This window comes from Eublepharis macularius, chromosome 15, assembly GCF_028583425.1.
Source record: "Eublepharis macularius isolate TG4126 chromosome 15, MPM_Emac_v1.0, whole genome shotgun sequence".
NCBI classification, from domain to species: Eukaryota; Metazoa; Chordata; class Lepidosauria; order Squamata; family Eublepharidae; genus Eublepharis; species Eublepharis macularius.
Genome location: NC_072804.1, coordinates 37,660,551 through 37,668,745, shown reverse-complemented (window position 1 = coordinate 37,668,745; position 8,195 = coordinate 37,660,551).

Below are 8,195 nucleotides of genomic sequence, written 5' to 3'. Positions count from 1 at the left end.
TGAACTTAGCTGTGGCTAAAGTTGTAAATTTTCCAGAAATTTTGAAATCCATGGGAAATTTTCTTTCCCTGAGTCTTTTTTGGGGAGGGGGAACAAATTTGGAAGAAAATTGAATAATATGCAATACTTTTCTACCAAGCCTATAAACTTCTTGTACTGATTTAACAACATAAAATACAAAATCCATAATTTAGTTAGTATGTGAAATTGTACTGATAGCATATTTATGAAATTCAAAAGTGTCTTCATTTTCTATAAGAAAAATTGCAAATAAGCCCAATGCGTGAAAAAGAGTTGCAGTCTATGCTGCTGTAGTACATGGAATTTTGAAATCTGAGAAGTAGCTGAAGTAAGAAAATGAATTCAGTAGGAAGCAAAAGCAAGTGTATTTGGACAGAAACACTCTCATACAGTAGGCAGGACATTGTAACATTGAGAACACTGAAGTCTTTAATAATATATACATTATAGCATATTGCCGAAATTTACAGCGGAAAAAATATTTAAAATGTATGTGTGCAGAATACGTATACATTGCAAAAGCAAAAAAAAAAAAAAATTCCAGTCCTCCCTCAATTTCCCCAATTTTTTCAAAGGAAAAATGTCTTCAGACTTTTTTACATTATACATTTTGAGTGGGAAAAACGCTCTTAAGTATTTTGCTCATTCTAAAAGAGGAGAGTGTTTTTTATTGCTCCCCCAAATTTCCCATTTTTCCATTTGAAAAACTGAAATGTTCATTTTAAAAAAATAAATTAGGAAAGAAAGACACGCACCCCCTTCATTTTCCTGTTTTTTTCTCCCCAGGCCTTCATATCTCTGCAGTGAGTCTTTGTTTCCAGAAGAGTTTGATTTAAATATGTTTGCTGCCCTCTAGAGGCCTCTTGCAACTGTGCAGTGACAGTTTCTGGCTGGCTTGCTCTTTTCCAAGATTTATGGAAGCTGTGCCTTGCTAAAGTGAATACAGGTGGGCTTCAAATGAAGGCGCCAGAGGGGAATGGTTCATGACTTACGGGTCTCTTTTGTGGTCAGTGTGGCTTGTTCATTTAATCCCTCTAATCTACTTCTCTTGCTGCGCGTGATCACATCTAGCCAACACAAGCAAGCCATTCCTTTCGTGTAAGGGAGGAGTAGATTGGCTCCCTTCTCAGTTCTGCTTTTGGGAGCAAATAGCATGTGCTGTCCCAGTGCTAAGTAAATAGGCCTATATGCCAGTAAAATATGGCAAGTCAATTGAATTCAAAGTAAAGTTTCTGTACTGAGACACGGGCTAAACACAGTAGATACCTGCTACTTGGCATCCAGTGAGGTGCCCTTGTGTAATATTCATCCAAAGTGCTATGCTCTTACAATTTTCTGTCCCCAACTTCATTCTTTTCAAATCAATTGGGCACTTCAGGTGGGAGGCACAGTTTCCTAGAAATCAATCCATGGAAAAGTATAGTGTGACTTTTCTGTCAGAAGCGTGCAGGTGTGTTCAAGAGAGTTGCAGAAGAAAACAGGGCTGCACTTACCTGTAAATGTTCATCGAGTGGGCTTCTGTATAGGCATGCATGGGAACTGCATAGGCCAGCTGCAGACGTTTTAAAGCTCCTAGAGGCAAGATACTCTCACCTAGCCTTTTTGTACACTTCCCCCCCGCCCCCACCATGGCTATAAAAGATGGGGCAAGTGGCTCCCTCGCTCAGTTCTCTAAGCTGCAATGTAAAAGGAAGATAAGAACACACGGCAGGGAAGCAGGGAGGGATGTGTGCCTGCACAGAAGACCACTCAACAGTTACAGGTAAGTGCAACCCTGTTTTCATCGATACGTCCTCTGTGCAATCCCACATGGGAGATTAGAGAGCTAATTTACCCAGGAGGTGAGTGTGAAGCTCTTTAATGGAAGAGACTCTTGAGGATGGCCTTGTCCACAGCTGTGCCCCCTCTGGAGTCTACATCAATGGCATAATGCTTGATGGATGTGGATGGTGTAGACCAGGTGGCTACCTTACACAGTTCCGCTAGAGGGATGCCCAAGCTGCAGGCTGGCGAGATGGATTGAGCACTTGCAGAGTACGCAATTATGTGCAATGAGCATGGTTGCTTAGATGGATTATAACAATGAGCCAAACTATCCAATTTGAAATGTTCTGTGTGCAGGACCTTCAGACCCTTTGGGGGGCCTTTAAATGAGATAAAGAGATTGGGATCCTTTTGGAAAGCAGCTGTCCTGTGCAAGTAGAAGCACAAAGCTCATTTAACATGGAGGATGTGCAAAAGTCTCTCTGTGTCAGTTGTAGGAGTAGAAAAAAATACTGGTAAGACCATGTACAGATTTGAATGAAAAGCAGAGACGACTTGCAGGGAAGGGAGGCTCAGACTGGAGGACCATCTTGTCTGCAAGCATCTTAATGAAAGGAGGATCACGTCTCGGGGCTTGCAATTCACTCACCCTCCTAGCCAAGGGTATAGCTACCAAGCAGGCTGCTTTAGCTGTCAGGACCTTAAGGGAGCAGGTAGCTAGGGGCTTGAAAGGTTTATGCATGAGTGAATTGCGAACCAAAGAGACACTCCACTGGGGAATCGGCCTGGATGCTGGAGGATACAGGTTTGCTAAACTTCTGAGAAAGAACTTGCATTGTGGCTGGGCAAAGAGAGATTTCCCACTTACGTTGTTATTGTAGGCCAAAATGTCCACTAGGTGGACCTTAATGGAGGAATTAGCCAAGCCTCGGTCCTTTAACTGGACCAAATAGTGTAAAATGGAGGGCAATGAGGCAGAGACAGGGTTCAGATAGCTGTCTTTGGGCTAAAGAGAAAATCTTTTCCATCTGGCTAGGTATTATTTCCTGGTGGGTGGTTTCCTAGCTTCCAACAGGACCTTATGGAGTGGTGAGGAGAAATTCAGTCCAGGGGGGATATGAACCAGGCTGTCACTTTCAGAGTGTTCAGGTCATGGTGGAGAACCATGTCATCCTGTAGCAGGTATGTTGTTAGAGGGAAATGGTAGATTCTGCCCTGTGCCATTAAGAATAGAGTGGCAAACCAGTATTACCTTGGCCAATAAGAGGCTATTAAGATTGCTGAAGAACCTTCCCTCATCATCTTGCTAAGAGTCAACATGATAAGCAGAAGAGGGAGGAATGCATACAGGAGGGTGCCTGGCCAGGGGATCTGAAAGGCTTCCCTGAGAGAGGGAATCGTCACCTGATTCCACCATATGGTTCAACGTTGGTTCCGAGGCAATTTTCTGGAACTGTGGCCAGAAGTGATGTAGGTTTCATTACTTCTTGGTTCTGTGCAATCTGAAACAAAAACACCTTTGTCGTGGAGGAAGTAATGAAGGTGCAGATACATGCCCAGTGAAGCTTCAAACCCACAAGCATAGTAATGATACAGGAAGCCATAAGGAAAGTAATGGAACCAATGGCATCTATGCTGAGGAACCAGTTCCAAACATTTGTCACTCTCAGATGTGTCCGAGGAGCCCTTCTGTCGTTCCACAGGCTGAAAGGTGATGGGGGTAATGCATAAGTGGCTGTAGAGGGTTCCATGACCTCAGGAATCTCACCCCAAAGGATGGAACCAAAGCGGAGCATTGTCTAGGGGTTGGAGATGTTCTCGGAGCCCTGGGCGGTCTTGCTGCAATCGAAGTGGTCAGATCCGAAGGCAAGGATTTTTTCCCTCTTCTGCGATTTAGGAGTCAGTGTGTTATCAGCATGCTTTGACTTGAGCTTAGCCTTTTTCTTAGGCAGCTCTGATTCGCACTGAGATGGAACCGTCAAAGGCATGGCTGGAACCAACTGGTTCTGAGCGGTAATAAGTGCCAAACATGCTGGAAGAACTGAGGAGGCCCATTTTGGGCACTGTGGGCCAATATCTGTGGCATTTTGATTCAAGTTGGTAGAGCCCTTCAAGGCTGACTCTCACAGAGCCGCTTTAAGTCATGACGCCCTTTCATAGCATGCTTTGGGCATAAACTGTTTGCTGACCACATACCGCAAGATGTCATGCCCTCGCCCAGACAAAGCAAGCATTTGTTGTGCCCATCTGATTGGGCCATTCTGGTTCCATAGTGTGAACACTTTTTGAAGGGAGCTTTCAATGCCGTGGAGCCAAAGGCCTGAACTTGCATCTATCTCTACAATCAAGGAGTGGAGTGAAGAATATGTCCTTCTTCAACGAAGGCTAAACAAGAATGGGGGGGGGCTCTTGCCCCACCTTTTATAGCCGTGGGAGTGGGGGAAACGTGTGAAAAGGCTATGCGATTGTCTCGCACCTCTAGGAATAGAACATCCACTGCTGGCCTGCGCATGAACAGTTCCTGTATGTGCCTGCACAGAAGGCACGATGAACAAAATACATTATAATGAGCTGGTGTGTCCACTGGACATTGCTAACAGCATAGAATAAATAAGGCAACTTCTTAGAGATGAAAGGAACTGGTGGTCGGGGATTTTGTGAACTTTGCAAACCTGATATTTAGTATTTTGGGGCATGCTTAAAATACCTGCTCCTCTTAGAACCCGAGTGTATATTCAAAACTGAAGAACAGCATGTGCCATAGTCTAAAATGTCCAGCAAGTGGTATAGAAGCATTCTGTGTGCATTTCAAGTGTGGCTCTCCCTTTGAATTCTGAAGTTGGAAGTGGGCTTGGAAAGAGTGTGCTCTAAACTTGCTCAGAATTGTATTGTCGAAGGCTTTCACGGCCGGAGAACGATGGTTGTTGGGGGTTTTCCGGGCTGTATTGCCGTGGTCTTGGCATTGTAGTTCCTGACGTTTCGCCAGCAGCTGTGGCTGGCATCTTCAGAGGTGTAGCACCAAAAGACAGAGATCTCTCAGTGACACTGAGAGATCTCTGTCTTTTGGTGCTACACCTCTGAAGATGCCAGCCACAGCTGCTGGCGAAACGTCAGGAACTACAATGCCAAGACCACGGCAATACAGCCCGGAAAACCCCCAACAACCATTGCTCAGAATTGCTCTTCAGCAGTTCATTGCTTGTTAACGTGAACCATCCTACTCCTCTAGTCTGGGTAAATTCTGGCATTTTATGTACAACTCCCAGGGTACCCAGAGCAGGCCTAGATCCACACCTGCATCCGGTCCGGCAGCTGCATCTTCATTCTTACAGTAGAGTTCGTGACTTCCACTCCTGTGAATGCTGCCGCTGCAAGATAAAATTCATGGCCAAAGTGCTTTGCAGCAAAATCATCCTATGCTTCTATTTCTGTAGTTTCCACAAGATTCCCAACTGTTAAATTGTGGTTTTGAATTTCTAAATATTTCAGCATTTCCCCCCTTAATGAGCTCCGTAGCGCAGCAGTTTAAACAAGTGAAATCAAGGAGAGAAAATAGCTGTCATTACCGTTTGATTCTAAAATTGGAGCAGGGAGGAGGAGCAGCCCAGCAGAATTCCATGCGCAGAAATGGGCGAGGCAGGCAGTCCTCTGATTGGGCTGTCTGGTCGGGGCTGCTATTAGCTGAAGCATGGCCTCATCTGAAGAAGAGGTGGCAACAGGGGGCTGCGTTTGTGTCTCTGATGTAGTGATGAGGTCTTGTCGAAAATCATATTAAGGCTGCAAGTAAAGAACTGTAAATGTGCAGCTGGTGATACTGATGGGGGGGGCCTGTGTGTGGTACAGAGGCATGAGAGAGCAATCCTGCTGAAAGATACCAGAGACCTCTGAGTCCACTGTCTTAAAAGGTAACCTGCTTCCTCTGGAATATTCCCATGCATGACATGATGGAGAGTCACTCTGTGGCCAGCAGCCACTAGTAGATTATGTGGCCTCTGGAAAATGGAAGCACCTCTGTGATAGCTGTAGATAGGGGTCATTTGGACATTTTCTTAGCATGGTGTTGGAACAACCTTGGCCAACAGCGTAGTGGCTGCTCTGCAGCTCCACAAGAAAAATCTGCTTTGCTTGTGGAATTTTTCCTTGCCAATAATCTTATTTTTAAAAATACATGAATAAAAGTAAGTCTGTACTGCATTTGCTAGTAACAGCCTTGGGTGGGGAGATGGTATACTTGAAAGTATAGAGGGAGATCTAGCATGGTACAGCAATGAGCTTGTAGACTTGAGTGCCTGTGATGGCCTTTCTAAAGGTCTAATGGCAGGTGGGCTGATGAAGTCATAAATACTTTCCAGAGGTGCACTTAGAGCTCCTATCCCTAATATTTGGCTGGGGGGGGGGCAGTGATGGCAGAGGTAGCAGCATGATTTTCTACAAAAGCTCAGGATTTGCATGGTAGAAAATGGGAGGTACGGAATATTTTTGTTTGCCCCTGGCAGAGGGTCATTCCTCTGCTGCCCTTGACAGTTCTAGTTGCTTGCCCTGCTTCCTTACATTGCAGTGGATATGTGTCAGCTGAGGACGGACAGGAGTGCATTGGAAGGATCTATTTCCAGAATTAGAGTTCCCCCTTTTCTGGAACTGCACACAGCCCCTGCCGTTTTTGCCAATTGACACCTGGGCTGCTCACCTCCCTCTGAACAAACATCCCACATATCTTTAACTGCTTATCTGAAGTATTGACTATACAAGATGGCCTGAATCCTACGACGCTGCTCAACAAAGCCTTCCTCCAGCCACAGGTGCCTTTCCCCAACTATATCTGTCGAAGGGAGCTTGACTGTCAAAAACAAGATTCACATCTTTAAGGAGCTACCAAGTGTGAACTTGTTTTTCCAACTTTGTGTTGCCAGGGTCATTAACTCTTCCCCCTAGTCTTTCCTGACAGATCCCTTCAGGAGGACAGATTTGTTCCCAAACCTGGGCTGGCAATCAGATAACAGTGGATCCAGAGGGTGGGGTTGATCCAATCTTCCTCCCTTCATCCAACTTTAAGTGGCTCTTCTTCCAATGGAAAAGCCACTTAATGTGGAGGGAGGCTTCTGAGATTGGGGGAAGGTTTCCAAACTTGATCATGAAAGGAGGGGAAATACATTTTTTAATAAACAAACTTTGCTCAGTGGAGTGGTAGGATAAGGATAGAATCCACCTCAATCTGAGTAATCCAAATGGGTTTGCATTGATGAAGCTCTGTACTTCAGCTAGGTAGATGGCTCAGTCCAAAGAGAGAAGATGCCTGCATCTCTGCTTCAAGCAGTGGCCGCCTGCTTCCCTTGCACCAGCCGCGCCTGGAGAGGATTGTTGACAAAATTTTCAAGATGGAAACTCAAGCTTGAATCTTTCTGTCTCTAAAGTGAGCCTTTGAGACTGGTGATGTTGCCAAAACTACACTTCATTCAGCCCATAACCTCTTTCAGGGCTACTGCAAAGTAAAACGAGAGCCAGGGCTCTTAGAAGAACCACTGAAGTATTCTTCCTTCCAGAAACCCAGATGTATAAGGACTGTTTTGATTATTCTCTGAGCAGAAGGCATGTTACCAGTTTAATCGAGAGGATTAGAAACTTGCTTTACACTACCCTTGTGTGTGAAGTTAGTGGAAGGTTTCCTGCTCTGCTCGCTTGTGCTGCTGCTCCTGTCTAGCCCGCTTCTTCCCTGACACTGGGTCTTGTTTACCATCAAGCTCTGCTAAGAACTGGCCCACAAACCTCTTCCTGGGACATCTCATTCCAGTGGAGTCATTTCCACGTCCTTGGCCTTCAGCAGAGGACTCAAACCCTGGGCTCTGCGAGCAGCCCCCTGGGCCCTGTATGTCCTCATTGCAAGGTGCAGCGCCCTTAATGTCTGAGCCAAAGCAGATGCATTGTTCGGTACAGCAGTGCCCACCATTCTCTTAGAAGTACCTGTCTCCTCTTAGATCAGTTTGCTAGTCCACACCCATTAGTTTGAGCCACGGAGGACCGCAAAGGAGTTAATGCAGGTTGTTTAGCGGTGCCTGCTTTTTGAGTGGCCATCTGAGCATTTTTTTCTGCTCATTTTTTCTGCATTGGGAGTCTTGAGCTTGCTGCAGAGTGCCTTTACATTTGGAAGGAAGGTGCATCTCTTCCCCGCCCCCTCAGGCAAGCACAGTTTGATCTATAGTTCTAAAGGGGAGATTTTTCCCTTGAAAAGCTAGCTTTAGACATTTCCTAATCACTATTCTGCATAGCCGTAAGGCCCATCAGTGTAAATGCTCTGCAGGCCGTGCAAAGAACTACAGTTCCAGGCAAGCGACCAGCACCAACACCATCCATTCCCATGCCTTTCTCCCTGACTTCTGGTTTAGAAGCACAGCGCAAAACCAATCAGAATGCTG